General features: G+C 49.8%; 1 protein-coding gene and 1 long non-coding RNA gene across 3 annotated transcripts in view; one reads left to right on the plus strand and one right to left on the minus strand.

The window, feature by feature from the left end:
* NAV2 (neuron navigator 2) overlaps positions 1 to 25,495 on the plus strand; it is a 740,939-nt gene that overhangs the window by 169,983 nt on the left and 545,461 nt on the right. The window lies entirely within an intron of this gene.
* LOC123601484 lies at positions 665 to 6,901 on the minus strand. The gene is made up of 2 exons (XR_006714130.1): positions 4,592 to 6,901; positions 665 to 937 (listed from the first exon to the last, which is right to left on the minus strand). It is a non-coding gene; the product is annotated as an uncharacterized LOC123601484 (long non-coding RNA).

A 25,495-nucleotide genomic window follows, 5' to 3' on the forward strand; every position in this document is an offset into this window, starting at 1 on the left:
AATTCCAGGTCTAGCCACAGAGCTAGATGAGGCTCGAGACGAGGCTCACCCAGATGTTGCACCGGGAGCCAGTGACACACTGACCAGGTGGAGTGGTTCTCAACCGGGGTTCCGTGGCCCCCACCCTGGTATGCCCAGCACCCTTCACGGGGGAGAAAACCAACTAGAATCAATGGGTGAAAGTAATTTTGTTATAACTGGGTGGTAGAGCTGGGATTCGAACTCTGCCCACGTAGCTCTAGAAACTCTAGCAGTAGGTAGCACAGCCTGCGGGCTCCCACCACCTACGGGATAGGGGCCAGTCCATACATATTTGCTCAGTGAATGAAGGCATGCAAGGCTGACCGCCTCCAGCTCTGGCATTCAGGAAGACTTTCCCTGGCCGTACCTGCTTTAGCTTGTGATCCAGCCAAGCTCACCGGTGAGCCATATTATTCCTCCTGACTGAGCGGACTTGGCCAGGGCGCTGGCGTTCACCGAGATCAGACCTGGAGGAGCTGTCCTTCGGCAAACAGCTCTTGGGAGGAAAGAGCATGAACGCCACAGGAATGATGATTCCACAAAGCCTGGCCGGCCTCTCGGGGAGATGCTGTGCCTTCTCTGGGGATGCTGAGGCTGGAAGCGGGATGCGCTTTTGAGAGACAATTCAGCTGCAGCATGAACCTGCTAATTAGGGTTGTGTTTATTTTGCGCTACATAAAGCAGATTTGATGAACTGAGCCGGACGGGAACGTTTTGAGGGAATAGTTCTTTCTCTCTGGCGGAGACTTTGTTCAGCTCTCTTTGGGCCTGAGGGCCCCGAGGTCCTTTCTTTGCTGGCCCAGAAAAGGCAGAAGGTTTCTGGCAGGGCACCCGGAGCTGGGCTGTCCTCCTGCTCAGGTGGCCCCTGGCTTTAGGGATGATCTGGCTGCCTCTAGCCCTTTTACGTGCCATGCGCCTGTAAACAAACACGCATGGCAATTTTGCCAGATTATGGTCCAGACGCTAACACCGTACCCTTTTAAGGCACGTGTGGCCATCTACAGATGAATTTAAACAGTTTGCTGAAATCTAGGAAACTATTAAAGGACTTACCCGTACAGAAGAGAACAAGCCGCATGATGCCTATAGCATGGCAAAATTCTCCCCATGGCCTGTGCCCCCACCACCCAACTGTCTCTGCCCCATCTGTTCAGCACTTTCCCCATCCTCACACCCTACTCTGCGCTCCAGCCACACTGCTTGCTTTCTGGTCGCATGCCAGCTCCTTCCTGGCTCAGGGTCCTTGCAAACACTGTTCCTTCCTCTTCCTTCCTCTTTTCTCCTCCTTTGGGGATGCCCTCCCCTAGTTTACTCTGTCTTTAGGGACTCTAACTGCAGGCCTCTTGCAGAGAACAGGAGCTCCCCAGTAACATGAAAGATGGTCCGGATTTCCGAAAAGAAGAGTAAGAGAGCCCAGTGGTGTATTTCCAGGTATCTCTGGGTACCAGACATTCTGCTGGTTTCTGTCATGATCTGGCATTCACAGGAGGAAGGGGTGTGGGCCTCGAGAGAGCAGAGGCCACTGCCAGCTGCCACTGTCATTTCATTACTCATCTGCTAATTGTGGCAAATGGGGATTTTACAGCTCCCCTGGCCCTCATTGTGAGCTGTGGCAGTGCTTTGATGGAGAAGGGGTGGGGGGAGGAAGGCCAGCCTGAGAATCCTTTCAAGGGACCCATGTGTCTGCCTGGCTGGTTCATGTGGGCCTTGTGAGCCTGAGACTGGGTCCTGTAACCGTTTGGTGATGAGGCAGGGAGGGTAGGGGCCCATAGATTCCAGGCCGAACCCTGCTTCTCCCGCGTCTTAGTGAAATCGGCAGCTTGGATCGTTCACATCTGGTGGTCAGTCGTTCCCACTGGGCTGAGAAGAGTGCTAGGTCACGTGTGGCTGCTGGGCTGACCTTCTGAGGGGGGTGGTGGGGGCCAAGGGTAGACACAGGACTTCCTTCTGGAGACCACGGATCCAGAAGCCAGTCCCCAGGTCCTGGGCGGCCATGGGGAGCCAGAACGGCAGGGAGCAGGGCTCTGGAGAGCATAGGCTCAGGAGGCTGACCAGCAGGACCTGGCTGGCTTCAAGTGGAAGGTCATTTCATCTCTGAGTCTCAGTTTCCTCACCTGTAATGTGGGAGAGTAATCCTCCCCTCTCCGGGCCGTGAGGAAGATGAAATTAGACAATGTGCATAAGTGCTTAGCAATAAAAAGGATGGCTTCCAAGAGCCAATTGTCAGGGAGGGAGAAAATTCTCATGCCCTGCCCAGAGCACAGTTCCGTTCTTGGCTTATCTTCCATGTTAGTGGGGCTGTTTGAGGACCCCCCCATCCTATCTGCAGCTCTGTACTAATAACCATGAACCAGAGCTGCCTTTAGGGAGCACTTTTTAAAGGCCAGAGCTTAAATAGCATATTTCTGGTCTTACAACCACGCTAGGTCCTCTGAGATCCATTTCCCAGGTGAGAACGAATGCAGGAATCAGAGAGGATAAGAAACTTGCCCAAGGTCACTCGGGAGATTCAAACCCAGGCCTGTCCTTCTGCCCGGCTTGGGACCGGGGGTTGGCTGGATCCTTCCTTTCTCTTTGGCCACTGTCATTTGGTTAGCCAACTTTCGGGCCCCAGCCAACTTTATCTTTCCGTCCCCTGCTCCAAGAGGTGGAATGCAGCCGGAGTTAAACCAGGTTTGGGAAGTTCAGACAGACGAGCGTCTGGATCCAGCCCAGCCCTTACTAGCTGCATGGCTCAGACAAGTCGTTTGCCCTCTTTGGATCACACCTCCCTGTTTGTGAAGTGAAGATAAGGTCTGCTTCACAGAGAGATCCCAAAAGAATAGAGGAGTTCCCGGATATGCCAGTGCCCAGAAAGATGCCAGATCTCTGTCCCTTCCTCAGGGACAGCTGTGCAGCTTGGAAGTCTCCACAGAGCCTCCTTCTGCAGACCAGCGAGAGGGTTGGGGGCAGGCTGGACATGAAGCCAGAGTGGGCCCCTCACAAAGGCCTGCCCTTTCTCAGTCATCTCCATGCCGGGGGACCCACCACCTCATCCTTTTTAATAAGAGAGGAATGGTCCACAGAGCTCCTGTTTCTATGGTTACAGGAGTGTGGCCTCCAGAGGCTTCTTTCTGATCTGGTGATGAATGGCCCAGGGAAAGCTGCCTCACACCTTCAAGGGGCCCGCGGAGATGCCTCCTCCTTCCTACCTTTCTCACCAGCTGGGGGCAACCGAGCCCCCCACCTCTGACCCCAGCAGGAGCGCCTGAGGCCCTCTCGTTCTCCCTGTGGTGTGCACCCAGGCTTCAGACGGTCACTGGGCCCTCCACGGGCACCTTGCGGCCTGCATTTGCATGTGTCAAAAGGGCCTTTCTTCACTATAAAGCCATCTTTCCACATAGGAGAAAAATCAGGAAACTTCTGAAGAGGGGACTGCTGTGTCATCCTTCAGGAGAGGAAAATACGCTCCGGCCGAGCCGTTGTTTCGTGTCTGTGCTTACCACCCCCCACCCCGCCCCCCGCCCATGACTCTCCCTTGTCAACAAGATCGAGAACACGTGCCTGAGCTGGCACTCAAAGTTCTCCATGCACCCCGACCCACCTCTGGGATCATACTAATAGTTATAGTTGTGATGGGGAATAATGATGGTTGTTGACTAACATAATCAGCCACCTACCTTTGAGGCCTCACAAGGCAAGAGGCGATGTCCTAAGCACTTTGCTTGTGTTACCTCGCTGAATTTTGATGACGACCTCAGGAGGTAGATGTTAGGTCCCCGTTTTCCAGTGAGGAGACTGAGGCCGAGAGAGGGCAAGTCCAGAGGCTGCTGGACTCCAGAGCCCAGACCTCCCTCTACAAGACCATTACCCATAGAGCTGAGGCCCAATCTTCTCTTCCTGTGTGCCTTTCACCATCTTCCCTCAGGCCTGCTCATGCTATTCGTCTACCAGGAAGTCCTTAAGAAGCAGCATGGTGTAATGGCTAGGACACAGGCTCCAGATAGAGTCAGGCACACCAGGGGTTGGAGTCCTGGCTATCCCGTGTCCCAGCTGCCAACCTATTTAGGCTCCCTGGGCCTCAGTTTCCTCACCTGGAAAATAGGAGCATGGCATGGCCTCGCTGATTTGATGAGTCAACATATGCTTAGCACCTGGTTGGTAACACGGCTCACCTGTCCGAGTTCTGCCTGAAACTGGAGGCCCAGCCCTGGTGTCCCCTCTATCGTCCCCTCCATCGAGAACTTCTCTGACTGACCCAATCAGTTGACATTTCTTCTTCTGAACTACTCTGTGCCACCACTATGTATGTCCCTTGCTCATCATATCACTTGAAGGCAGAGGCTGACATTGACCTAGTTCTATCCCCTGTAACATGCAAGAGCTTGATCAAGATTTGTGGAATAACTGCCGCAGGGCTCTTCACCGTCTGTACGTTGTCTCCCTCTCCAGCACCCTCACTCCATACCCCAGGGTCTTGACCCTTCACTCCCTCATCCCACACTTGTGCCCCACCATGGCCAACTACCTGTGCTGCCTCAGACATCAGTGTTCTCTCCTCCCTCCTAGTCCCTCTGTCTGTATCGCCTACCTCCATTCTTTCCCTGGGTAGCTTCTGCTCCTCCTTTAAGATTTGGTTCAGGCAGTCTCTCCTCCTCCAGGAAGTCTTCCCTGATACTTCAGGCTGGTTAGATACGCCTCTTCTATGTTCCCTCGGCCCCTCTGCTGACCTCTCGTAGCACTTGTCACAATGTATTTGCTGTATTTGTCCAGTTGTCTTATCTTGACTGCTAGGCTGCGATCCCCTGGGGGCAGGGACTACGTCACGGTCATTTTTGGAGCCCTGGCATTTGACACAGCGTTCACCGTAAAGCCAGTGGTTGTTGAGAGGATAGAGGGATGAATGGATGGATGAGTGCCTGGCTGAAAAATTCTCAACACTTGCTATTTGAAGTATCTGCTGACTGGCTTATGCACTGTCTGTGCCCATGATGTGACTCGGCCACTTTTGCCGTTGCATCCTGGAGACTGCACCAGGCTGTTAGGGGACAGGACCCAGAACTGCAGAACGGTGTCTAAATCTGCATGTGCATTTCGTGCTTCCAATTCAAACCTTGTTCATTAGCACAGCAATTAACAGCAGCGCCTAATGACAGATGGTCCGGCTGCGTGCCTGAACCCCTGGCTCCACGGTGGGTTTGGAGTGGGGCAGACACGTCTGGCAAGGTTGATGTTTTCATTGATCTAGCAAGTCTGAGCTCCCAGGGCTGCCGGCAATGGAAATAGTGAGCTGACGTCAGCACCGGCATTGGTGGGGGCTGGGCCTAAAAGGGCCAGGCCTTGGAACTGGCGCTTGGAGAGGCTGGGAGCGCGTCCTGCTGCCATTCTAATGCTAGCATTTTTGTTTTTTTCTAAAGATCTGAATTTCATATTGGGAAGCCCTTGATTTTCTCAAGCCACTAAGCTCTAGAGAATTCTCTGGGAGCTGGTGTCCCTTTCCTATTAATTCCTTAGAAGCTTCTGGGCTTTCTGCAATCATTTTTTAGACTTGTAATGACCAGGCCCCTTGGCTTAAGCTAACGGACACGTAGAATTTAGTATTAGGAGTTGTGTAAGATCTATGTTTGTATAAACACAATTATATTTAGGTGACTTCGGGGAGAGAATTTTTTTTCCTTCCTTTTAATCCCTGGTTTGAATTGGCTCAGGAATACTCATTCCTCCATGAAAGAAATATCAGATTGGCATTCAGATGGCTGTCTTGGTCGTAAATTCAAGCCAGAGTGTAGTATCCTAAACCAGAGTGAGTTTCACAGAGCTGGAATCCATCCCAGAGTTATCCTGCTATCTATCCTGAGATGGAACTAGAAAGGATCTTCTTGTCCATCCCTTCCTCCCGCCACACACAGGGAAACTAGGACCCAGAGAGGTACATTGATTTGCCCAAGAACACACAGCAAGCTAGTGGCCCAGCTGGAACCTCTTCCCTACACCGTGTTTCAGATCATCAGAAGTGCTCAAGCTTTGCCATGTGCCCACCTCAAACCACTCCAGCAGGTTCTCTAACAGGTATGGGGTATGCTTTCTCCATGGCCTGTCAACAGACTCAGTCTGAGTCAAACGGAAGAGAGGGTGTGGACTGAGGAAGGCTGTGGTCTGTTGTTAGTCATGCAGAAAGCACACGTCTCCTTGTGAGAGGTGTTGACAAGGAGCCCTGCTAGAGAAGAATGTTAGCTACGGTTGAGGAGTCCCCCAGTAGGGAGCCTTTGTGCCGTGGCACTTCTCTTGGATGGGGGGCTGCAGGCAGGACTGGTTCCCATAAGTGCTGGTAGGAGAGATACCCGTGGTGTAATGACCTGCCCTCAACAAATCTTCTTACCCAATGGACAGACTTCCTGGAGAGAACCTTCCGGTGCTTCCCATGCTCCATTTGCTGTAGGCCCTCGCTCTCCCCTTCCTCCCTCGTCGGTCTGTAAGCCTAGGTATTGATCTGACGACCTGCTGAGGGCGCTGTGAGGAAGAACTTGGTCCTCCTGAATCTTCAGCCTTATGTGCAGTTTGTCATCAGAGGACAGAGAAAAGGATTCCTGAGACCAATGTCTTAAAGCTGAGGTCCACGTGGTCTTGGTGACCCAGGGACAGGTCCCACCTCCCCTGGCACTGTTCCCCACACCCCTGTCTGGACATGCCAAGGTTTAGGGGGGCATTGTAAAAAGTCCTGGAAGAAGGGTTCATTCTCTCTCAGCATCATGCCAAGAATGTCCATGGCCTTATTGTCAGTTGTCACTGGGGCAAACCTGTCCTTTCTTTGTCTTTTTATTTTTTTGAAGATTTTTTAGTTTTTCAGTGATCTCTGCACCCAACGTGGGGCACCAACTTACAGCCCCGAGATCAAGAGCCACGTGCTCTACCAGCTGAGCCAGCCAGGTGCCCCTGTCTTTGTCTTTGTCTTTTCATATTTTATTTTATTTTATTTTATTTTATTTTATTTTATTTTATTGTATTTTATTTTATTGCATTGCATTTCATTGCATTTCATTTCATTTCATTTCATTTCATTTCATTTCATTTCATTTTTTTTGTCTTTGTCATTTTAGAAACTTGTCCCAGGGCCCTACCGCTGAAGGAGGGTTCAGGCACACATTCCCCTCTTAGGACACAAAACCATGATCAAAATGTATCTAGTCTTGGGGACATTTTCTCCTTTTCTTCTTGGAAGACAGTTTTTTTTTTTATCAAAATATAAAGGTAACAGGAAGAAATTTTGATGGGAAAAAAACCATTTCTCCTTTAACCCCGTCATCGTATCATAATAATTTTTCCTTCCAGGCTTTGCATGGGCACGTATATTTCACGTAACTGTCACTTTAGTATAAACATAACTTTCTTTGTACTTTTAAAATTTAGAAAATTCATTTTACCTGCTCTATTAGGGTGCAGAATAAGCTTTTGTTACTTTGTTTAACAAAGAGACCCTAAAACCAGTGGTTTGAGCAAAGCAGAAGTTTATTTCTCTTTGATGTGAGAACCCAGAGATAAGTGTCTACCTTTATAACGACCATTACCACTATACTAGTGTTAGTATATTACCATACCACGCTGCTCCCACTACTGCTATTACCCAACATTCATTGAGTAGTGCTGTGTCCCAGCTAATGTGCTCTGTGCTTGAAATGTGAAAATTCCTTCTAATCCTGACCTTATCCTTTGGAGGATTATCATACCCATTTCACAGATGGGAAAAAGTCACCCTCCCGGGGTCCCTCAGCTCGTATGCGACAGAGCTAGGGTAGGACTTCACATGCTCTGCCTCACAGTCTTTTTGGGGGAGCATGGTCACTAAGACCGGAAGGGCCAGAGATAGGATCCGGGCCGGAGTCACCTGGGCAAAAGTTCCCACCTTGGTAGAGGTGAGATCGGGAGTCTCCACAGCTGGAAGAAAGCAAGGCAGATAGATAGACGCCTGGGGTGCTGGGGAAGGACTTGAGGCTGGCTTTGGGGACTGGTTTCGAGGAGCTGGGGAGGAAGGGCGTGTTAGGGTTCCCGATGACAAGAAACAAGGAAGCACTCTTGCTGCAGTAAGGAAATGAGTTCACTGATAGGAATGGAGGCAGCTTGTGGACCTGCCAAGAGGCTGGAGGCCAGGCTTAGGAATGGGCAGGCAGGGAGGACGCCGGGGGGTGGCCAGGACCCCACCGGGTGCCTCAGGGGCAGTCTGCTGGCTCTCCCGCAGTGGCCCTGACCCTGTCGGCTTGCACGGCTGTCTCCCGTGGGCAGCCTGGCTGCAGCCCTTGTCACAGCTGCCATGGCCACCGCTGGACACTGAACGCGGCCTCTGCTGCTTCTGCCATGCCAGCAGAACGCTCCTCCTGGTTCCTCATTCCTGTGCGCTTTAGTCAAGCACAACTCTGGGGATGAACGGAACGACTTCCTCTTTGTCTCTGACGAGTTTTTTCTGCTTCTCTCTAATGAAAACGCAGAGAGGGCCCCTGTCTTGTGCACGCACTGTTAGGCATGTTACGTCTCTGGAAATCACAAAGCCCAGTCTCCACCCTGGAACTGGGATGCCGGGTCCTGTGTGCTAACTCCAGCTCTGCATGCGGTTTAAAGGGGGAATCTCCACTTCTCCTTCTGGGGCCAGCCTCAGGGCCAGCCTTGTCTCCGGGCATGCATACGATCAGACTCTCCTCCCTCTGTTCTCCCTTCACCCTCGATTGACAGACTGCCAGCTCCAGGCCAGGGCAGCGAGAAGGAGAAGGGGAAAGTAAGAAAGAGAAGATGTCACTGAATTGGCATGTCGTGGCAGCCGGCTTTGCGCTCCTCGGTGGGGCCGACACTTAAAGCTGCCTCTGCAGCTGGGCCCCTGCACACTTTCTCCGAGACCCCCGTGTTGCTCCTGCAGTTCCTGACCCTGGCTGCTTGCATTTGACCCTGAAGTCACTGCTGGCCTGGTGCCCCACAGGAAGCCTGAAGCTTTCTCTCTGCTGAGGTCCGTCGTATCCCCGATCAGTTCCTCCTGCATAGCTCTCCCTTCCACGTCTGGAAAACACCGTTTTTGTACCCGCAAACCCTAGGAATAGGGGAACAGAAACTCTTCTTTGTGTCCAAGTATCCCGTATGGCTGGTATTTCTATAGAAGTCCCAGGTCCCTGGGGTTCATGCCCCCTTAACCACTGCTGGGGAGGGAGAGTTAGTTTTTGCTCCGTGCAACAGCACCTCTGTCTGTCTGTCTGTCTCTCTACTGACAACCATGCTCCCTTGCCTTTAATTTTCTCAGGCCGGTATCAGGCACCGGCCCAGTGAACCTCCAGTCTCCAGTGGACATACTTCAGGCTCTCCAGCACTCTCCACCACTTTCTCTAAGCTTGAGGTAGTGGCCCCCTCAGCCCCAACTGCTGCCCCCGGTAGCCCTCTTCAAATCCAGGACTGTCTTGAATTTATCAGACACTGACCATGAACTTCTGCATCCTGGCCTTCACAACACTATGCAAAATACACAATATCTTTTTGTCTGTCTTCGTGTCTTGGCTGAAATGGACTCTTAGTCCTGATTCACAGGCTGGGCTGGTCCCTTCTGCGTGGTGGGGCCTGTCTCCCACCAGAACTCCTACAGTGGAGACATCTGCAGGCTTCCCTGAGTCTCCCCCGGAGGGCTGAGAGCAGCCAGGTCACAAGGAGATAACCCCCTCCTCCCCACCAGTCCTGAGGATTAGGCTACAATTGTTCCTCTTAACAAATGGTTGGGGCATGGGAGGGGAGACTTCTCCGGGAGCTTTGTTAAAGCAAACCGCGTTCATCCCTTCATTCCCTGCTCTGTGATACGGTGGCAGACATGAAGGATTAATAACTTTTGCACCAAGGAAACATAACACACTCTTAGTGCCTGCCCCCCAGGCCAGCTGCACTTTTCAATCTTAGAGGGGGCCAGGGGGCAGCAAAGGGAATGAAAGAGTGATGGTAGAATGGAAAAAAAAAAAAAAAAAAACAAGAAGAAGATGGTTTCAGAGAAGACCTTTTGCATGAGCCCCCGTTAAATCTGCCCTGGTACATCCTGGGCATCTCCCCTTCCCCTGCCCTTTGTAACAATAATGAGTATTTTGCAGTTTAGGGGCAGCCTGTAGATGACTGTATTTCTCACATGCGCAGTATGACTGCCAGAGGCCTGAACCCCATCACCCCAGCCCCAAGCCAGGGACGAATCTGGCAGGTGCACAGAGTTATTCAGGAGCATTTACCATCTCCCTCTAGGAGGGAGCCCGTTTCCTTTAACCTTGAGGCTGCCAAGGAGAAAGGCTATGAAAACAGTGGTTCCCGTGTCTTTGGATTTCACAGACCAATAAAATTTTTTAAGGCTGGGAAGAAACTTCTTTTGTCAAGGAAGGGCATCGAAGAAAAAAGAAACCTAAAAGAACATTTCCTAGCACCATCATTTCATAAAACAAAGGACATCGTAGTGTGTGCACATACACACACACACGCGTGCGCGTGCACACACACACACACACACACACACACACACACACATACCCCAAGTAGGAAGGAACCTAATCTCAGAATAAACAACCCTTTATGAGAAATGAATTTAGACTTTTGTCTGAAAACGGTCCTTACTTTTCTTATTTCTCACTTGCAGTGAAGTTAAAACTTCACTGTAGTCTGTTTCGTGGATTAAAGCTGAGAAAGCGTGAGCTGGAGTCACTGAATTAGTCACAAGGTTAAGTGCAGTCGTGTATACAAACAGCGGCATATCACTGCATTTACGGATGTCAGTGTTTAACATACGGGTGTGGATTGCCTAGTTCTCCCTGGGCACTAGGTTTGTGTGGAGATACACATGGCTCCCTGACCTCAAGGGAGTGTGTACCTGGGTCTGGGATATGGAACTGTCACCTCCTCAAAGAGGTCCTCCTAGACTACCCCATCCATACTGGCAGCTGAGACCCTCCCCCCTCACCATCCCCAGTAATTCTCTGATGTCACTTTTTTTTTTTTCTTCAGAGTCCTTGCCTTCATGGAAATTGCCTAGTTTGTGTCTTTGTGGCCCATCTTCCTTTGTGGCCCATCTCTGCTCTCTAGAATGTAAGCCCTGGGGGTGCAGAAACCATTCCCTCCTGATTCACCACTGATGCTCCCACATGGAGGAACCGGGGTTCCCCAGGGCGGTTGGGGTAGGGAGGGATCCCAAGGCTGGAGCAAGGGGTGGAAGGAATGGCCTCACTATCCTGGGCCTCCTCACCCTGCACATAACCTCCTCAAACCACTCAGTGGTCAGGTGAGAAGATTGGAGGACACCTGCTATGAATGGCTGATCTGGCTTCTGAGTCACTGGAGCTCCAGTCAGGAAAATAACTTGGAGTGGAACAATAGTGTTTCTTTAGAGGAAGGGGAAAAAAAATCTGCCGTCTACCATTTAGTTCCTTTGCTCAGAATGTAGAGGTTGCTGGAAGGTCATGGACAATATTTAAAATAGAAAACTGAAAAGGTTCCCCACTGCCCTCCCTCCAGTGGAAGTCAGCGAGCCCAGCAAAGCACACTGGGGGCAGCAGGACGATCTCCCTCACTGGCTCACGTCAGAAGTGGTCAGAGAGGTCTCAGGCATTCGCATCCCTGTCGCCCTGGCAAGGAGGCAGGTGTGGGGACTGCCTCTGTGTGGAGCTGGGCACAGTGTGGTTGTTTCTCAGGGGATCGTTGTAGTTACAGAGAAGCGATTGCAAGCTCCTTCCGCTGGGTGTAGCTACAGGAAGGCAGGCTAAGGTGAAGCTCAAAGCCACGCCCTGGGCATCAGGACCCAGAGAATGAGCTCTGCGTTTGTGGGAGAAGCCGGTTAGATGGTAATAATGTGAGTTAATATTTGCTTAGAATTTGCCATGTGCTCTGTGTGTGCACCAGAAATGCTCATAACAATCGTATAAAATAGATGTGATCATTATCTGCTCTTCATGCGTGAGGACACTGAAGCTCGGAGGAGTTAGGTATTTCCCCTGCAGTCACACTGCTGATGTATGACTTTGCAGGGACTTGGATCCCAGGCTGCCTGCCACCCCCCGCCCCCTCCCGCTCCCACTGAGTGTATGCACACCTCTGAGCTCACCTCCAGCACGCCCTGGTTTGGTGATAAGCCCCAGAGCTCAAATTCTAGAGGTTGGAACAAGAATAATAATAGTAATAAATGACTACAGAGTACCTATTAAGTGTCAGACACTGTGAAGGTGCCTTTTTTTTAAGTTTATTTATTTTGAGAGAGAGAGAGAGCATGTGCAAATGAGTGGGGGAGGGGCAGAGAGAGAGAGAGAGAGAGAGAGAGAGAGAGAGAGAGAGAATCCCAAGCAGGCTCTGTGCTGCTAGCATGGAGCCCAATGTGGGGAGCCTTGAACCCACGAACTGTGAGATCATGACCTGAGCTGAAATCAGGAGTGAGACACCTAACTGACTGAGCCACCAGGCTCAGCACCACCCTGTGCAGGTGCTTAGTGAATATTAACTCATTTAATCGTCACGACAGCCCTGAGAGGTACATCTTCCCATCCCCATTAATGCAGGTGAGAAACAGACCCCAGTAGTTTGAATGACTCTTCCAAGTCACACAGCCACAAAGCAGTAGATTCAGAATTTGAACTCAGGTTTGTCTGACATCAGTGCTCCCTCAGAACCATCATCCTGGGGAAATAATTCATTCAAATATTTATGGAGCACCGACTATATGCCAGGCACTGTCCCAGAGGACAGGGATTAGGCACTAAACAGGAGAGACAAAAATCTTTTCCTTTGTGGGGCTCTCATCCTGGTGGAGAAAACAGACGATAAGTGCAGAAAGCAATAACCCTGTGTAATTTCAGCGAATTATAAGTTATTTAAAAAATTAAACAGAGTGGGGCACCTGGGTGGCTCAGTCAGGCGTCCAACATCGGCTCAGGTCATGACCTCATGGCTCGTGGGTTCGAGCCCCCCCTCGGGCTCTGTGCTCACAGCTCAGAGCCTGGAGCCCGCTTCGGATTCTGTGTCTCCCTCTCTCTCTGCCCCTCCCCCGCTGATGCTCTGCCTCTCTCTCTCCCCAAAATAAATAAATGTTAAAAATTTTTCTTAAAAAATTAAACAGAGTCATGAAGCAGGAGTGAGGGTGGTAGGAGCTGGGGGGTCCGGCAGCCTGTCTTAACCACCGGCCCCCTCCAGTGGCACACAGAGGGGACACTGTAGGTGGGCGGGACAGCAGGGGACCAGTGCAGAGGCCATTGCTATAATCCCGGAAAGGGATGGGGGTGGCCTGGAGCAGGGTGGTGGTGGTGATTGGTGGGAGGCGGGTGGATCCAGGGTTTATTTTGAAGGGAATCAGCAAGATTTGTTGATAGATTGGATGTAGATTAAGAAAGAAAGTGAGGGGTCAAGGGTGACCCCCCAGATTTTAGGCTAAGCAACTAACAGGGCGGAATTGCCAGTTGCCGAGACGGGGAAGGCCGGAAGGTCGGGAATTCAATTTCATTATTTGTGTTTGAGGTGTTTATCCCCCATCCAAGGGGAGATGTTGAAAAGCCATTGTGATTTATGAGTCTGGAATTCAGAGGGTATTCTGCAGTAAGCCTGTACCATATTTCATCAAATATGAGATGCCACTGACCGAGACCCCCATTATTTTATGTACTAGTATGAAAACGCGCTGCCAGTTAAACTAGGGCACATCCCAACTTCGAAGATACTAAAATGTGTCTTAGAATCAACAGGGCATCGTCCACGTGGGAGTTTCCAGAATAGAGATGGTACTCAAGGTGGTGAGGAGGGAAGAAATCACCAAGAGCGTGATGGAGCCTAGAGAGACACAAGAAATGGAAGTCTGAAGACTCTGCCCGCCGGACGGCAGAGTTTTCAGCAGGCACCCCCGTGGCCCCGTTCCAGCCAAATGCGAAGTCAGGCGGGTCACACTCTTCTTCACAGGCAGGTGCCCTCAGGCCCCTCCCCGTGAGGCTCCAGCCTGAGGGTTCAGAGCTCCGAGTCCAGGCTGGCTGCACAGCACACGGCATCACCTGGCTCCGGTACGTGGCGTCGTCCAGAAAGCCTCACCTGGCTTCAGTCCTGGCCTCGGTTTCCTCACCAGAGACACACGCATACCGTGTCCGCTCTACCCTCCCCAAACCCAGGAAACAAGCCGATCTCTCTTCTGGGCCTCGGATTCTGCCCCTACAAAATGAAGATGTTGGCCAGAGTAATCTCTCAGCCCCCTTCTAATTCGGGCGTTGCGGCATTAACGTGAGCAGCAGGGCTTTGAGCATCTACAAGGTGATTTACAGAGCTGTTCATCATCACAAACAACCATTCAGCCATCCTGGGAGAAGGTCGGACCACCGAGAGCCCAAAACCCCGTTGCACCCTGTTGGTCAGTGACCTCCCGCTGGGTGTCAAACCTCGGGAGCTCTCTCTGCTTTTCAGACCATTTCGGGGCTACGAGGGTTCTCTGATAAAGCTTACATCTAAGCGGCCTGCAGGTGTTGTCAGCTGTGACAGTCGCTCAGAAGCGGAAGCCACAAAGCAAGCTTTGAATGGCATCCACTTCGATCCTCAAGTTCCACAAACGCTGCTAAAGGCAAACCTGAGCGTGGCCAAGAACAAAGTCGCCGGGCCTCCAAACCCTACTTCTCTGCCCAAGATCGTACCGCACGCAGTTCGCCGCCGGAGACCCACGTGAGCACACGGCGCCCGTGTGTCACCCCAGTAGCCCTCGTACGCTCTGCACCCAGTGGAGTTCGCGCCTGCCCTACCCCCTCCCGCTTTCAGCTCCCCCCAATCACTGCAGCCCCCGTGCCCCTGGCTCCAGGCTGGAAGTCCCCACGGTGCTGCTGAGTACCGGCTTCCAGGTGCGTGAGGGGGACGGCCACCTGTCTTGTGGATATCGATGCAACCTTCGTGGCTGCTGCTCCCAAGCTGTTCTACAAAACTGGAGCGTGCTGGCTCAGAATAACTTTCTGTCCAGTTTTGATCCCTTCGAGAGGTTGCCACAGCCTCTATCACACTTCCGTGTTTCTTGGACAAAAAACAATGTGATACAAAGTTTTACTTAAAAAAATTTTTTTTAATGTTTCTTTATTTTTGAGAGAGAGAGAGCACAAGGGGAAGAAGGGTGGAGACAGAGAGAGAGAGAGAGAGAGAGAGAGAGAGAGAGAGAATCGGAAGCAGGCTCCAGGCTCTGAGCTGTCAGCACAGAGCCGGAATGCGGGACTTGAACCCATGAACTGGGAGATCATGACCTGAGCTGAAGTTGGATGCTTAACTGACTGAGCACCCAGGAGCCCCAAAAAGTTTTACTTTTTCACACGGTAAACAAAAAAAGACCGTTCAAGTAAGTATATTATTAGTCTCATTTCACAAATGAGGTAGCTGAGATCGAGAAGTGGGGCAGGCCACTCACAGCAGTGGAGCCAGGCTGCAAAGCTGAATATTTAAATTTTTTTAATGTTTTATTTATTTTTGAGACAGGGAGAGACAGAGCATGAACAGGGGAGGGTCAGAGAGAGGGAGACACAGAATCCGAAACAGGCCCCAGGCTCTGAGCTGTCAGCACAGAGCCCAACGCGGGGCTTGAACTCACGGACTGCGAGATCATGACCTGAGCCGAAGTCGGCCGCTTAACCGACTGAGCCACCCAGGCGCCCCAAAGCTGAGTATTTAAAGCCAAGGTCTCTGGCTTCTAACCAAGCCGCCTGTCCCCCTGCTGGGACTAATGTGTAATTCTCGAACTAAACTTAGTAGCATGGTGGCTAGCGCCCAAGGGTGTCCCCTTCCTATAATATGATAAATGAACTTCAGGGTCTCCCATGCTCTTACGGAAATGGAGTGGCTCCTGGAAAAGGGAATAGAAAGAAGGGCAACTGACGTTGGGTGTAGAGGTAACTCATACCCAATCCTGTGGACTCAGAGTCCAGTGCTCTCTTAGACCACATTTTTACATGTCAAGGGCCATTGTCTACACAGAGTGGTGCTGAATGGGGTTCCCTTGGTCAGAGCAGCTGGCCAAGTTTGCCTGATCTCCTCTGTTGTCATGAGAGGGTTTCTTGGGCAGGAGGTGGGAGGGAAAACCTGAATTTGAGTGAGTTTGTGTGACGGGGCAGAGCTGACTGTTGGCCTAGGCCCAGAGCTGCCCGGGGTCAGTTGCTGTCAGCACCTGCATCACGGTTGTAGTGTAAATCTTGGCACTGGGGGGATGTCCTGTGCATTATAGGATATTTAGCAGCATCCCTGCACTCTACCCACTAGATGCCAGTAGCGGCCCCCCAACCCCAGTTGAGACAACAAAAAATATCTCCAGGCATTGCCACGTGTTCCTCGAGGAGCAAAATGGCACCAGCCCCTTCCCCAGTTTGAGAACCATCGGTGTGAGCAATTTCCTTACCCTCCAAAGAAGGTCATCAGCTAACCGCTTCTTTGCATGTCCCGGGGACTTCCTGGGGATCCTCCACGTGGCATCTGACTGCAGGGCAGAGTGAAACCTGGACTCCGGTATAACCAGGTTCTCCCTGTCCTTTTACTAATTGTCCTGCTAGAGCCACCTCAGAGCGAAACCTTCTCTGGACAGGTGCTTTCTCCCACTCCCTTCTATGTCCACTGGGCACCTTCTTCTTATCCTCAGACACACCAAATGTGTTCCCACCTCGTTCTGTCTGTCTGTGCATCTCCTTCTCATCATGCAGGTCTCCATTCACACTGCATCATCTTATGGGCCCTCCTGATTATCACTCCAGTTATGACTTACTGTATCTCTCTGCCTGAGTTCCTTCAGAGCATTCTTCCACACACTGGTATCATCTTGTTCATTAATTTGCTTCTTGGTTTCTTGCGTTCCTCCCCCACGGGACTGTAAGCTTCCCAAGGACAGAGACCTGGTCTAGTCCGTTCCTGGCTGTATCCACAACACCAGCTGCAGGGCGTTGGCTCATTGTTGCTTGAATAATTTTGGTGAGCACTTATTAGGCACCTACTCTGTGCCAGGCACTGTGCTAGTCGCTGAGAATGTCAGGGTGAATAGCACAGTCCCTGCCTCCTGGGAACTCAGTGCCTTGTGGAGGGACAGCAATGAAGGAAGTGAGGATAGAGAAATATAGGAGCAGGTAAACCTGCCTGGGAGGTGAGGACAGGGGAGGTCCTCTCTGGGGAGGTCATTCGAGGGGAAAGGGGAGCACACAGCAGCCACACAGTCATGGACACACAGGGGATCGTGGGTGACGCTAGGGGACAGAGAAGGAGTGTAGCCCAAAGCTGGGTGCTGCAGGAGGGCCAGTGTAATGTCTGATGCAGCAGGAGGTGAGGGTGTGGAGTACAAGAGGCCTGGGATCGCATATGAGGAAGCTGTGACCTTATCCCGTAGCAAACGGGAGCCACAGAGGCAGCATAGGCTCACGGTTAAGAACTTTGGTGTTGACGTTCGTTTCAGATCTTGGTTCAAATCCTTACTCTGACGCTACCGCATTGCGTGACTGTCCCAGAAACGTCATGTCTTTTAACCTCAACTTTCTCGTTTTTGAAATGGGGTTAACGTTTATCTTGATGGGTTGTTGTGAGTGTAAGATGAGTGCTTAGCACAGTGCCTGGCACATAGTAAGTACTCGGGAACTCATTGCTGTTCCTCCTGGTGTGGTTAACAGGGAGGCATTGGGGGTTTTCCAAACAGACGAGGGATGTGACGGTAGCATCTTAGCAAGGTCGCTCAGGCAGCGGTGGGAAAGCAGGTGAGACGGGAGCCAGTTAGGAGGTTGCTGGAATGAAAAGGGAGGCAGGGGAGGGGGGGCATGTGTCCTGGGACCTGGAGCCTCTAGTGTGGCAAACTGCAGTGGCAGGAGGTATGGCCATACTCCACCCCTCAAAGGAAGGGCATGGGGTGTAGAGGAGGAGACCCCAAGCCTGACAGGTAATAGACACCTAGTGAGGACAGGTGGGGACTATGGCTCAGCCTGACCTGGGCTCCCTCAGCGGCTCACAGCCTCTGCACCCCTGGAAGTTACAGCCAGCCCTGCATTTCAGACAGCTCTCATCGTGAGAAGGGGCGGCTTGCCGTTTGCATGGGTGATATACTTTTAATTAAAATGGTAATCATTTGAGCATTCCTTAAAGTTTTACTTTGGGAATTTGCCTTCTTGCCAGCTCTGCCCTAATTTGCATTCCCTTTATCTCTTATTAATAAATTGTATCTCAGCAGTTTCCTCCACCTCCTTTGATCACAGAGTTGCAGCATTTCTGAGCCAAACTCCATTCCGTGTTGACATTCAGGGTGCCGTAGACCCAAACTTGGGGCTTGAGAATTAGGGGCCTCGACTCCCAACAACATAGGGACCCATCTTCTTGCTGCCCAGCCGAGCCGCAGGCAAACATACAACAGGTGCGCCTCTGAGGTCAATAGTGCAGGACCCCATGGGGGCAGACCTTTTGAGGAAGGGCCTAGATTAGGCAGATAGGCCCGAGGCAGTGGCCACAGATATATTAGGAATCCAGGACCAGAACTAGGAAAACAGAAGCAGGAGCTAGTGGGGTAGCTCATGCTTCAACCCCAGGCTCAGAAAGGTTAAGTAACCTGATTCGGGTCACAAATTCAGGTAGTCAAAGGTTAGGGAATCAACAGAGACTCACGTTTACTGGGTATGTACCATGTACCAAGTCCCACGTTAGGTGCCCTCTGCTCATGGTCCCTGGTACTAGGGCAAGCCAGCTACGCAGGTGTAGACAATTTTGTCTCCAGTCTCCAAAAAAGAAAACCAAGTCTTGGTGAAATTAACCAATATCCCTAAAGTTACCCAGCTAGCGAGAGGTCCACTGGCGTTAAAGTCAAGGTCTGTCCATGTGCAGCTGACTGCACCATGCTGCCTGCGTTAGAACCAAGATCTCCTGGGTTGAACCCCCTGACCTGTCTTTTAAGGTCCCATCTGGAGGGTGCTGTTAGACCCTTGCCACTCAAGCTGTGGTCCAGAGACCAGTACTATCAGCTCACTTGGGTTCGTGTTACAGATGCCGAATCTCTGTCCCCAAACAACACGTGTGAAGAATCTGCATTTTGACAAGACCTTCAGGTTGTTCCAATACTCACCAAAGTTCGGGAAACAGATTAGAGATTTGATATTTGTTCCGTACCTACTACATATCTGCACCAGTCTGCCAAGGTCAATGCTATTACAACTGAACAAACATGGAAAAGGGTTTGTGACTTCTCCCGGGTCTCATATGCAGTTAGTGGCAGAATCCAGATGTGGGCCCTAGGCGTGGCCCTGACCTGGATTCTAGAAGCTGAGGTCTGAGATTATCCTGTTATTTTCAGGTTGGTGTCCTTGGACTTCAGGAAGATGGTAATGGCTACTGGGAGCCATTTTTAGCATTCCTCAAAGCCCAACTGTTATCTTCTACTTCATCCTAGTCAGATCGTAGGGACATGAGCTCAGGCACAAATGCCTTTGCTTTTGGCAAGAATTATAATGGGCCATCCTGGAAACTGGTTATTTCCTGGGGAGAAGGAGTTTGGATTGGCAATCATACATGTCCTTGATTAATGAAAAATGGAGACATAAATTAATTACCTTTCAAAAATTTGACGCGTATAGGAGACAATGGCTTTCAAATTGCAAAGTTCATAGTGGGGAGGAGATTATAAAAGGAGTCCCTAGGGGTTTTAGTAACAACTTTTCATTTGTGTTGAAGAAGAAAGCCCGTGGACCAACGTCACTAACCATCAGGCAAATGCAAATCAAAACCACAATGAGCTGTCACTTCACACCCATTGGAATCGATATTATCAGAAAGACAAGAGATAACAAGCACTGGAGAGGCTGTGGGGGAACGGGAACCCTCACGCACCCGTTGGTGGGAATGTAAATTGGTGCGGCTACTGTGGAAAATAGTAAGGAAGTTCCTCAAAAAACAGAACTACCATATGATTGAGTGACGCAATGGGCATTTATCCAAAGGGAATGAAGACACTAACTTGAAAAGAGATGTGCACCCCCATGTTCATTGCAGCATTATTTACAATAGCCAAGACATGGAAACAACCTAAGTGTTTATTGGTGGAAGAATGGATAAAGAAAATGTGGTCTATGCACGTGCATGCACTTGTGCATGTGCGCGCGCGCGCGCACACACACACACTGGAATATTATTCAGCCATAAAAAAAGAAAGAAACCCTGCCATTTGTAATACCACGGATGGACTTTGAGGGTATTATGCTAGGTAAAATAAGTCAGACAAAGACAAATACTGTATGACCTCACTTATAAATTTAATCTGAAAAATCCAAACCCAAAGAGAACAGACTAGTGGTTACCAGAAGTGGGGGGGCTGGAGGCTGGGGATTCAGGGGAACGTGTGAAGGTGATCAAAGGGTACAGACTTCCAGTTCAAAGTTGAATAAGTCCTGGGGATGTAACGGACAGTGTGGTGACTATCGTTAACAATGCTGTATCGTATATTAGACAGTTGCTAAGAGAACAGATTTTAAAAGTTCTCGCCACACGCACACGCAAAGTGTAACTACGTGAGATGATGGATGATGGATGTGCTAACTAGACTTATTGCGGTAATCATTTTGCAAAACATACAGATATCGGATCATTACAGTGTACTCCTTAAACTTATGCAATGTTACATGTCAGTTTTAGCTCGATAGGGCTGGAAAAATAAAATTAAAATTTCCAAGTTAAAAGAAGAGAAAACCCATAGAACTGCAGGGAGTGCTGACATGGGTGTTATCACACGCGGTCTCTATTTCTCACTAACCCTATGATAATTGCAACGGTAACAGCAACCTATAATATTAATAATAATAATGGCATCCAATATGAAAAAACTGCCCACTCTGTGTCAGCTGATGTTCTAAGCCAGCCTCCCAAAATTTTATGAGGAAGGACTACGATTAGATCCATTTGTCACCCCCATTTTACAGCTGAGGAAAGGGGGACTCGGGGAGAGTACGTGACTTGCCCAAGGCAACTGACCTGATAAATGGTGGAGCCTGGATTCAGACCCATCTCCCAAGTACCCTGGGAGTACTTTCCACAGCACCCTGCCTCTCCTGCTGCATGGCTTCTGTGTGTCATGCCATTGAGGCTGACAGCTACACTTCAGCACTTCAGAGTCAGGGCTTTAGAATTGACCCTCTCTCAGCAGCCACTAAGTGGACCTTGTCTTTTCCTTCCGCTCTTAAGTGAATTCTGGACACGGTTACCTTTACTCTCCGTTTGCAGACTGGCTTCTCTAGTTCTGGACACAAACTCACAGCTATTTCAGGTCTAGACCAAGTGCCTTTTTCAAGTCAAACAGACCTGGATTCAAGTCCTGGCTTTGCCACTTTCTGCGTGACCTGGGCAAGTTTCTTCATCTTCCTAAGCTTTGGTTTCTCTAAAATGGAAATAACGAGAGCACCCACCTCATAGGGTGTGGTGAGGATTGAGAGGTGAAATATATGGGAAAGAGTTGGCCTGGAGGTTGCATTTTGCAGGGAAAGCGCCTGAGTTCCAGAGGAAGGAGCAACTTGGCAAGGTTCTGAGGCTTCTCAGAGGAGGGGCTGGAATCCAGGCCAGGGTCACTTACCTCACCTCACCTTCTGCACCATCTGTGCTCTGCAGTGGGTTTGATGGCAAAATGCCACACAGAAAGCCACTCAGACCACTGGAGAATCTCAGTTTGCTTTTTGGTTCCCATCCCTTTACGTATCGTTGACATTGGAAGGGCCCAGGTGAAGTCCAGTAAGGCAGCTGAGCTAGAAAAGGTAACTTCTCTAGAGTGGCCTGGCCCAGAGGGCTCTCGCCTATCATTCAGTTTAACTGTGAACTTTTCTTTTTTTTTTTAATATATTTTTTAATGTTTATTTATTTTTGAGAGAGACAGAAAGAGAGAGAGCGAGCGAGCACAAGTGGAGGAGGGGCAGAGAGAGAGGGAGACACAGAATCCGAAACAGGCCCCAGGCTCCGAGCTGTCAGCACAGAGCCCCATACGGGGCTAGAACCCACAAGCCGTGAGATGGTGAGATCATGACCTGAGCCGAAGTGGGACACTTAACCGACTGAGCCACCCAGGCGCCCCCTAACTGTGACCTTTTCTGAGAGGTCTTCCCTGACCAATCAAGCTTTGGAAGCTCACTGTTCATATCCTAGTATAGTCCTCTGTTTTATTTTCGATTTACAGCTTTCTTATTTATATTTTTATGCTTCATGCCATTCTGCATGTAAGTTTGTGTTCTATTTATTTAATGTCTTTTTTAATTAAACTTTTGATTTTGAAATAACTCACATGCTGCTGTAAGAAGTAATACAGGGAGATCTTGTTTATCCTTCATCCAGTTCCCCCCAATGGTCAAACCTTGTAAGATTATGGTGTAATATCACAACCAAGATACTGACATTGTGTTTCTTTTTTTAAAAAAAAAAGTTCCTCCCAGGGGTGCCTGGGTGGCTCAGTCGGTTAAGCGTCCGACTTCGGCTCAGGTCATGATCTCGTGGTTCGTGGGTTCGAGCCCAACGTCAGGCTCTGTGCTGGCAGCTCAGAGCCCGGAGCCTGCTTTTGATTCTGTGTCTCCCCCTCTCTCTGCCCCTCCCCTGCTTGTGCTCTCTCTCTGTCTCTCAAAACATGAATAAATGTTAAAAAAAATTTTTTTTTATAAAAAAAAAAGTTCCTTCCACTAGAAATTTAGGCCATTAAACCAGTGACATTGTCTTGTTCAGCACAATATTCTCAACATCTAGAACAGTGCCTGACATACAGAAGGGTATTGTTAAATGTTTGCTAAATATATGAATAAAAAAAATACAATGCAAGAGCCTGTGTCATTTTCCATCCGTTCCCTCTCTCTACCCAGTCTTTCAGTGTCTCTGTGATACCCAGACAGCCTTACTATGGAAAAGTCACAAGTTTATCCAAGCTCTGCGTACTGAGTCTCTGAGTCTTGTTAAGCTCAGTTAGCCTTCAAAGTGGGGTGAAGATTTTGCGGGGGGTAATAAGTATGCATAGTTTGAAGGGACTCAATTTCCAGATACTTACTCAATTTGTTCTTCTGCTCTTTTCCAAGACTGATCTGCCCAAGAAGGAGACCGACCCAGAAGGGTTCACAGAGGCTCTTCTCCTACTTGACAAAAAATAGACCCCTCTCTTCCCAACCCTCAACAGGATGTTTTGCCCTTGGATTTCAAACCACCTGTGGTGTCAAACAAAGGGATAAGTTGAAATGCTAGTTTGGAGTAAGTCAACTTTAATGATTAACTGTGGTGCCTTAAACACACAGAGCTTTCTGTCTTTTCCTGAATTGTGCATATTCCTGATATAGGCAAAGCATAGCACTGGAAATACGGTCTTTGAGCTTGCGTTGAGATGTTTTGAATCCAGAATACACAAAGAAGTATAGCTTGGTCATATTGATCTTCTCAAGGTGCTTGGATGTTTTTCAGGACGACCATTTTTTTCAGGCTGTATTGGTAAAAATCCATGGATAAAATTGATATGTGATCTCTTTCCTGTTTGATATGCTTTCTTCCATTAAGGTAGTTCAACCTTATTTTTTAAATCACGTCATGAGATACTTATTCCAATTATGCCTCCTTCTAATTTTGTTCCATCTTATAAAATGTATACTATTTTCTACTTCCTATTAACCCAAAGTACACTTATGTATATGCATAATGACAACTTTGAGCTGATCAGTTTAACAATGCACAAATGTTTTTTCAACATTCTTGGTGGGGGCGTGATTGGAGCAAAAAGATTGAAAGCCACTGACACAACACAGCCATTTGGGAGGCCCATTATCAGCTGCCATTTTGATTCAAGATTTAATGTCATTGGCATTTGGAAGCTTTTTTATTGCATCCCAAATTTGATGCAATTAGTCTACTCCCTGAAAAGTTATCAAGAAGCAGCCAGGCTACAAATGCTCAGGGTTGAATAGTTCCCTTGAAAGAGGCCTCACTGTGTTGAGCTGATAATCAAACGAATGGCTACATTGAGATAGGTCGCCAAGGGGGACCCACCGCACCCCCATCCCTTATCCAAGCCTGGGCTCTGTTTCTCGCCCGATAGGAAAGCATAATCCCATCAGCGCCAATGGGAGTTATGTGCCTGCGGTACTGGAGACAATAGGCCGTCTGAGAGGGACAATTGTTCCCAGCAACTGAGGGGGTAAACACAATTGGCTGTTCCCAGCCACCATCCAGGAAGGGCCCGGCTGAGCCCCCAAAGCCCTTTCTTTGTTAGGCTGCAGAGCTGGAGGATGGCTGACGAGGACGTGGCCTGCCTTCTCCTTCAGTGACTGCCATCCCCACCTCCAGTGGCGACCTATCTCTGGGACATCTCCCAGCCAAGACTGGTTGCAGGAGGCCTTCCCACCTTCTCTCCTCCTTGCTTCTCACTCTTTCTAAAGACAAACCCGAAGAGCCTTTTCTAGTTCATTCTTCACAACGAAATCGTGATCGTATCAATAATAAGAATTGCAACCATTTATCGAGCACTTATTATTAGCCCAGACACTAAGCATTTTATATACATTGACTTATTTAGCTACAAATGCTTTTGTCAGGGTAAATATCATTGTTCCCATTAAACAAGGCAAAACAGAGCCCTGCATCTGGTAAACTGTAGAACCCCTTCTCAAACTCCCAGGGCTATTCAGTGTCCAAATGCCGCGCCCCAAGTTCCGCAACTGTTTCCTTGGAGATATTCCGAGACAAAGTTTCAGAAATGCTGTCAATATACCTGCCCACTCCCTCCCAGTCCCTCTCTTGGAGATTCCCAATGCACTTTAGTTTATTCAAAGGTCTGGACGTCCTGCAAGAAGGAACCTTGTGAACTTGCTTAACTCAGTATATCCCAAGTTTTTATCCTTTTTTGCACAGCCCAGATCACACTTAGTTAAGGTCAAGGCCACATTGTGTTGATGCGGGGAAGCGGGCTAGAAGGAGTTCTAAATGTGTGCAGCTCTTGCACTCAGACCCTCCGCCAGCCGTGGCAGAGCTACTGACTGCTGCTTTGGCTTTGGGTGGCCGACGAGGGAATCACAGCCACGTCCTCTTACAGCGCTCTGGTGGCAGCTCAGAGCTCCACCTTCCAGCGTCGACTATCCCACCTTTGATACTAACCATGTGACCTGCTTTCCCATAATAGGGGAAAAAGACAAACTGTTCCAGAATACAGGGAAGGAGAGATAGAGTGCTGTTTTGAGACTCTACTGCCCTGAGTTGGAGCTGAAATACACCAGGGCAAGAGTTTTAATATAGCTGAAAGCTTTGGGTCCTGGTCCACCTCTGGACTGGAAGCCCACGGCAGGGCCCCCATGTGATTTTGGCTGTCCCTGGGGCTCTCTGCAGCAGCAGGCTGAGGCCAGGGCTCCTCCACTGTGCCCCGGGGGCTCCTCCTCTACACTGGGATGTTCTCACAGCTGAGGCCCCTCATCTCTTTGTCCCACTGGAGGGAAGGGACAGAGCCTCAGGCGTCAGGCAGAGCACGAGGTCCAGGCTGATGTGGGACATGCCCAAATGACATGTCATGGGG

The sequence above is a fragment of the Leopardus geoffroyi genome, chromosome D1, assembly GCF_018350155.1.
Source record: "Leopardus geoffroyi isolate Oge1 chromosome D1, O.geoffroyi_Oge1_pat1.0, whole genome shotgun sequence".
NCBI lineage: Eukaryota > Metazoa > Chordata > Mammalia > Carnivora > Felidae > Leopardus > Leopardus geoffroyi.